Here is an 8,050-nt window from a genome sequence, read left to right as displayed (position 1 = left end):
TCACACTCTGTGCACATGCATCCCCTGGGGACCTTGCTAAGGGACAGATTCGAATTCCAGTAGGTCTGAGGTGTGACCTGAAATATGCATTTCTCCCCAGCCCCAGGGGAGGCCAATGTTGTAAGGTCCTAGTGCAGTCATACCTGAGCAGTGATATGCAGAGAAGATGTTTCATTATAAATTATACTTCTTTTGTTTCTCCTTTGTATGGCAAGGCATTGTCTTAGGTTGAGTTCTCCAGGAAACAGACTCAGAGAGGGAGATGTCTGTGTAGGCAGTTAACTGGGGCATACTCCTGAAAACACCCACGAGGGCCGGGAAATCCAGGATTGGGCAGAGGAAGAAGTCGGGCTGCAATGCAGCCACAGAAGAGGCCTCAGCAGATCCCTTGGGGAGCTCATGACCTGGGGTAGTCCTTCAGAGATATCTCAAATTTAAGCAGGGGCTAGGCTTCTGCTTTGACACTAGAGGATTTTGGTCTTTTTTTGCCTGTTCATTTGTTCATTCATTCATTCATTCATTCATTCATAATTCTTACTGAGTGCCTGAACCCACTCTGGACCTCTTTCCCTCTGTTGCCCCTTCGCCTTGTCACCTGGCCTCCAGGCCCTCACTGACTCATTTCTGGGAGAGATGAGCAGAGACTGGAGCCCAGTCGAGGAGAGGAGGGGCTGATCTGAGCAGGAGGCCTCAGTGCTCCTTCCATAGCAACCTCAGCCTCTCCTGGCTGAGCTGGCCCCTCCCTGGGGCAATTGCACTTCTGCCTGGAGTCTGGGTCCTCAAGGTTCAGTCCCAGCCCCAGGGACCCAAGGAGAGCCAGGTAAGGGCTCAGCTAGGAGGACAGAGCAGTCGTTTTCTGTGCAAATGGACACATGCACACTTTCTGCATTTTTCTGACTGGAAATCTAGAAGCCTGAGTTTCCATCCAGGCTCTTCCATTGAACAGTTAGGGAATCAGCGTTACATCAACCCAAAAATAACTTTCTAACTCACTAAAAACCAACAATCATTACAATGGTCTATTTCTATAATGTTTGATTATAGGCATTCAGTAAGAATTTAATGTTTCCTCTGAGTATAAAATCACCTACACACACATGCATGATTTAGAAAGTTGAAAAACTTTTAGAAAATAAGAACTGAAAATTACCCACAATTTCCCCCCCCAGTCAGGCACTGCTACCTGCAGGATGAATAATGTCTGGGTCCTTTTCTCTACAGAGTTACAAATGAACTATACTCAGTATACGCTACAATCATGGCTGCGTTTTTATTAAGACCTTAACATTTGTTCAAGGAGCACGTGTTTCAGCAACATTGCTGTCCGCCGATTAAGGCTCCACCGCAGGAGTGAGACCCCACTCCTGGGATCTTCTGGTCAACGCAGAAGTTTAACTGGGTTAGTGCCTGTCCTGTCCTGAGAAAGAGGCTCAGCTTACGGCCGAAGCCATGACTAAGCATTCCCCCAGTTGTAAGGTGACTCTGTTACAATCTTGGGTCTGTGCTGGGTTGGTTCTGAGAGTGCAAAAAGATGTTATCAGCAATACCCAGGAGCAATGGGAATAAATGAGGATGTGCCAGAGAAAGTGGGAGGGATGGTCACCCTGTTCAGTAGAGGCGGGGGGTGGCAGGAGGACTCTCCTAGGGGATTGCCCCAAGTGGCCCTCAGATGAGCTCTGGGCACCAGGAGAGGTTCCGAATAGCCACGTGATTTCTTCAGTCGTCCTCTCTTTTGACGGATTCAGTTCAGCAGCCACACTGGGTATTTACGCAGCATGCAGCTATGTGGGTGCTGGCATTAACCAGATCCGAATTCAGATATACAAGTGCCACCTCTTTCCATGGCTTTGGAAAAGTGACCTAAACTTTCTGACTCTCAGTTTTCTTGTCTATAAAATGGGACCAATAAGATCTAACTCATGAGTTATTATATTGTAGGAAACAAGGTCTGCGAAAGGGCCGAATGTTAGTGAGTGTGCAATAAAAATAGTGTTAGCCTCTGAGGTGGGGTTTGTGGTGAATGGGACTGTGGTCACTGGGGTGATGTTAATTAAGTAACTAGGCCAGTGAAAATCCTTGACTGGCTTGTGGCTTTCTCCTACTTGGACACCCACAGGAGCACAAACCTGGGAGGCAGATCCCTGCTCTAGTCTGAGGCCCGCTATTTGAGACCGAAAAGTACATGGTGGCAAGTAGATTGAAGAAGAAAATCAGAACCTGAGGTAACATCAAATCAGCAGTGAGTTTTCCTTTTTCCCTCCCTCTGCATCCTCAAAGGCAGCTGAAACCTAGAATTGTGGTCTGGGTACAGACAGAAAGAGCTCCAAAAGCTCTCTTTTTCTGGTCAAAGGAGCAGTAAAGGGGGCTCCCAGCGGTTAAAGTGAGAGGAAGAAATCTACATTTTGTGTTTCCATTCTCTTCCGCCCCAGCTTTCCGTGGAAGCAACAGTTGGGCGGGCACCTAAAGCTCTCAGGGAGGATCTCTTTTCTGTCCAGCGAGTCTGTGGTCCCAAAGTGTTCCCTCTCCCTCCATTCTCTCTTTGCTTGGTCAGAGGCAGTTGTAGTTGTTATGGGAAGTGTGTGGTAAGCACATAACTACAAGGGCAAATGAGCTCCTTCTGGAAGGGACTGGTGATTTTTCTCTCTCTTGGGAAGGCTCTGCCCATGGCAGAAGGCACAGAAGGTCTGGCAAACCGAAGACTCACCTCCAACTAGCACCGTGGGGGAGAAGCAAATGAGTAGGTAATAAGATCTTATAGAGGCTCTGACATATTGAGTTCCTCACAGTTGCTCACTCTCCACTTCAAGAGGAGGAAACTAAATGCTCCTCAGAGATGAAAAGACAGGAATGAGGTTGTATGTGAGTAGCAGAGCTGGGATTCGAATCAGGGATCGATCTATAACCCTGGGGTCTTTAGACAGGGAAGACGAGAGACACAGGGAGAAGAACGCAGATGGCGGCTGTGGGAAGAGGTAAAGCGCCAGCCTTCTCCTCCCAGGGACGGAAAACAGGATATCAGAGGCAGGGGTGGTAAGGACTCTCTTCCACTTCCTTCTTTTATGGTCTGTGAAACTCAGGTCCGGGGAAATACGGGGCTTGCCTAATGGTGATATAACCAATGACAGAAATACCTGCTTTCTGGAACTTTCTATATTTATGGAGAATTAAGTACTATAAAGCTTTTAGAAGTTACGGTACAGATTTCATTTGCACAGTTCAAGAAAAAAAGGTTCTTATGTATAGATGTCCTTAATAAGTATTTTGCTAAAATAGCCTGATAGATATTTGTTATTTTTTAAATGAATGCTCTAGATTAAATGCTAAGCACTGAAAGTAGTTGATTAAATAGTAATAGATATAGCACAATTGGCTTTAGCAATAAGGATTATAGAAAAGTGGAAACTACTTCTACACTTGACTGAAGTGGACCGATTAGGAATATTTTGGCACATCTACTTAATGGACTATGTTTATGAATCTCTGAATGGACACAGTAAAACAAATAGATAAAAATACATAAAAGTAAAATAAAACAAACAGGACAGAAACACCAAGATATTAAACAGTGGTTGTAGTCAAGTGTTAGGCTAAAAATGAGGTAAAGATTCTATTTTCTTATGTTCCGGAAATTCTATAATAAGAATGTTCTTCTGGCAAAAAAAAAAAAATCAACACTTTTTATTGAGAGTGGAAAAAAGCCTTTCTTTTATTTTGGTGGATGGACAATGGCTAGAACAATAGCTTGTTTGACTAAGCAGCCTCTGTGGCTGGTAACCCATTTCTATTTTGCTCTTGACTGTACCTCCACCTCCTAGTACAGTGCCAGGTACACAATAGGAAAGCTGGAAATATTCGTTGATGAATAAATGAATGAATGGATGGATAGATGCATGACATATTTGGAAATAGTTAATACTTGAAATTTTAAAACAGTAGAGAAATAAAGAAGTTAAAAATAAGAATTATTTTAAATGGGAACTATGCAACTGAGACAAAGAAAAATTGCATATTAAAGGAAGCCGTTAGCCTCATCAGCTGTGGATCGAGCTGTGGTTAAACAGTATAACTATCAAACAGAGTGATCATAACCCCAGGACTATCAGCAGTCAAACCACTTCTCTAAAAACTAGGCCTGATGTTGATTATCTGCACATCTGCCATCCTTCTCTGATCAGCTCTCCCTTATCTCTTTGGGCGTGATCAACCCTGAAGTTCTGCAGGAAAGCAAGTAAATGAGAGAAGTGGGCAGCTGGCAGGCCAAGAGACGGGGTGCCTTCCCTGCAGGCTGAGGACCTCCAGGGGCCTGCCCCTGACACGAATGCTCACTGCCCTGAGTGGCCTCTCTGGTTCTGGCGGGGGAGGAAGGAACTGGGGAGGCAGTGATTCGCCATCACAGACAGTATGTCTGACATTAATACAGTTAACTTATTCTAAGTACCGGATAGTAGCCACTCAGCTACAACAGGGAGGGAGGGAGGGACAAAAGGAGTAAAGAAAGGGAATGCAACAAAAAACGCTGACCTGGAAAACCAACAAATGCAAACAGGAAATCCAATGGACACAATTCCCTGGGGCACGGAAGGAGTTAAGATACAGGTCTGCTCTCTAGAACTTAAAACCTAATCATAGATACAAAACCATCCTGAAGCCACCTTTACAGCTTTTTCTGTCCCTTTCCCATGCTTACTTGCTAATCCCTCCCCAGTCCAGTCATGCGAGGGTTTCTGTGAGTCCAGATCTTTACTCCTTCTAACTTCCTCCTTCTTTGCCTGGCAACTTCTCATCCTTCAATGTCCATACATTTCTTTGATTGTGCTGCCAGGGCTCCTTGTCCCTGTGTGTCCTGTCAAAGCTCTTGGCTAGGTGTTGTATAAGGATATGTGTGTGCCCATCTCCCCTCATTTACTGTGAGCCCATAAAAGCCAATAACTTCTCCAGAGGACAGCTCACAGCTAGATGAGACCACTGCAGAATGAACCGTGGGCTGCTGGCCATGGGCACGCGGAAGAGGTAGCCAGGGTTGGAGGGGCTGGGAAGGCCCTAGAAAAGGCAGCATTTCACAAGGGTTGGAAGTCATCAGCAGGACTAGCAGTCTCTGGACCAGGCTAGTGGGGATGACAAGAGCCACACATAAGGTGCTGCTCCTCCAAGAACAGGCTGGTAATACCCTGAAAAAGTTAACAGCCAGGACAGAAGGTGCTGCTGTGTGTGGAAGGAAAGCCAGGCCTGTCTCATATGCTTGGAGAGAGAAGAAAGGCAGAATGCAAGATTCTTAAAGCCAATGAAACTAGATGGTGAGACGAGGCTCCAGGTTATGGGGTCCAGCAAGAGGGCCATTAGGATGACAAAAACCCCAATGATCCAATTAAAAAATGAAAGGCAGACAAATGGCCAACAAACACATGACAAGATGCTCAACATCACTACTCATTAGGAAAATGCAAACCAAAACCACAAGATACCACCTTATACTTATAAGGATGGCTTTAAAAAAAAATTGGTTATGTGTATTTTACAATAAAAAGTTGAAAATAAAAAGTATAACAGGAAGCCATTTTGCAATAGAACAGAAGTTTAAAAAAAAAAATAGCCACAATCTCATCACTCAGAAATAATCAATTTAAATATTAATTGAATATTAACTGAACTTCTTAAAGGATTAGATTGCTGTTATTTCCCATACTATGGATAAAATATATTTAACCAATCTCCTATGATCGGACATTTTGATGGTTTCTAGTTGTCTACTATTATAAACACTGCTATGGGTAAATTCCATATGTATATTTTAAAAACAAATTGTTTACTCAAAAAAAGGGGGGTGGTAGGACGAGTGATGGGTCATCGGGGAGAGTGGGCAGGGAGCACAGCCCTGCTTAGAGAGGACCAGCGGTTCCAAGGAGCCAGGAGTGGAGTAGCTGCCTCAGTTCAAGGCTTTACACAGTTTATTGCGTCCGCGAATCCCAGAGGAATCTTGGTAGAATGAAGATTCCAGTCACTAAGTCCAAGACGGGGCCTGAGTTCCCCATTTCTGACAGGCTTGCAGGTAATACTGATGCGACCGGACCTCGTGCCACCCTTTCAGAAGCAAGGCCCTAGGATAAAGGGTGAGCACACAGGGTAGGGCCCAGGATAGGGCTGTGATGACAGGACTGCAGATTTTTCTCTCAGAATCGGGTTCAGTGGTTTGTAAAGCTCCACTTTGTCTCTAGCTCACAAAGGCCGGCAAGAGAGGGAGATTCTGCCCACCTTGGGCCAGAGCCAAGAAGGAAGATGCAAGGGAGAAGCCATGCAGCCCTGGGAGCCATCCTGGTGGTGGCAGCGGGAACAAAGGGAAAGCTTCAGAGGAGACAGCTGGACCAGTGGGAATTTCCTTACCTGGAGAGTGCATGTATTTTTGTTTAACTTTTTATCATGGGAAGGTTCATTCATCCTCTTAATCAAGTAGCACGAGGAGCTCTCACATCCCATCACCAGCCTCAAAAATTATCAACTCATGGCCCATTTCTTCCAACTGTCTGGACTACCCTTAGCAGATCACTTCATTCAGAAATATTTTAAAACATATCTCCAAAATATAAGCCCTCTCTTTAAAAACACGTTTTATTTTAATAAAGGAGATAACTCTTTCTGGAAAGCCGTTTATCAATATTTGTTAAAATAAAGTCACAAAATAAAAATGTTAAAAAAACCATTTTGTTAATTACCGGATTTTTTCCCTTTCTTTTTTTTGGGTTGAAAATATGCAGTGTCTAAATATCCTTTAGGAAGGTGAATTAAAAATAAACACTGCTTGAGTGTAAAATATTAAGTAAAAAGGGCAGTTTTCATGACAGTACAAGCCAGATGATGTTATTTTTATAAAACCATGATACATACAACACATATTGGCACAGGAACAAAACTGGAAGAAAATATTTCAAAATTTCGAGTAGTTTTCCGGGTAATTTTCTCTCTCTTTGCGCTTTTCTGAATGTTGCCATTCAACAAGGAGCATGTATGACAATCATAAAAACATTACAAGAAAAGTACAGGCACTTGCCCAAAGGGCACTTGTGTCACCCCAGGACTTTTCACTGGCAAGTGATTGCACGCCCTCTCTTAGCCTGCAGTGTCCTCCCAGGTAGCCCAAGTTCCTCTCCTAGGTTTAGGGGTAGCCTCCTACAGAGCCCCTCACCTAGTTCCTTTGCCTGGCATTAGATCCTAGCTGGCCTTTTGGCTCCAGATGGTAGGTGAACCTGTTCCTTCACCCACGAGCTTCCCTGAGATGAGGCCCTGTAAGCACTCATGGGCTTGGGCCAGCAGCTTTTGGACTTAACTGATTTATTGGGCAATGACTTTACACAGTCTTATCCTTCCTCTGACGTTAAGCCTGAGACTGCAATGTCACATGTTGCCAATAGATGGTGCTGCCTAACACGAAAGCACTTCCTAAGGGTTCTGAAGAAAGATTTCAGGGATCATTAAAATAATTGCTCGAGAGAGCAGGCTGACATAGCATTGCTACATAAGGGCATGGGGACAAATTTACCACGTACCACTACTATCATCACAGCTAGATGAGACCACTCACCTAGACACAAGAATAGCTGTTTCAATACCAAAAATGTAGGAAGACAAAAATCTCAGAATAAAGACAGTCCTTGAAATTCAATACATTTTATTTTAAGGAAACTTCAGTTGTGTGGTTTATATTATTTCACCTCAGGCCAGTGAAAACTTGACCCTAGACCAGCACTGGCCCTGACTTGGCCTGTGGGAACTTCTGCTCTAGCCAAAGATTCCAGGTCCTTCCATTCCCCAAGTTCAAATTTCTGTACAATTTGCTTCAAAAGATGAACCCCTTTGCGTTCCTGGTGTGCAGTGACACGTGTGCTAAATCTTTTCTCCATTCATGGAGTAGTGAGCCACTTCTAAGCAGAGCTGTTTCTTAAAAACACAAGTCCTACCTCATTTCTCTTACTCTCCTCTGCTTTTGTCTACAAAGTCAGAGAACTCAGCATTTCACACCAGCGGCTTCATGATCCAGGCCGGCCACACTCACCAGGAT

Source organism: Pteropus vampyrus, unplaced genomic scaffold (assembly GCF_000151845.1).
Source record: "Pteropus vampyrus isolate Shadow unplaced genomic scaffold, Pvam_2.0 Scaffold680, whole genome shotgun sequence".
In the NCBI taxonomy this organism is placed as follows: Eukaryota; Metazoa; Chordata; class Mammalia; order Chiroptera; family Pteropodidae; genus Pteropus; species Pteropus vampyrus.
Note: the sequence above shows the minus strand (reverse complement) of the source record.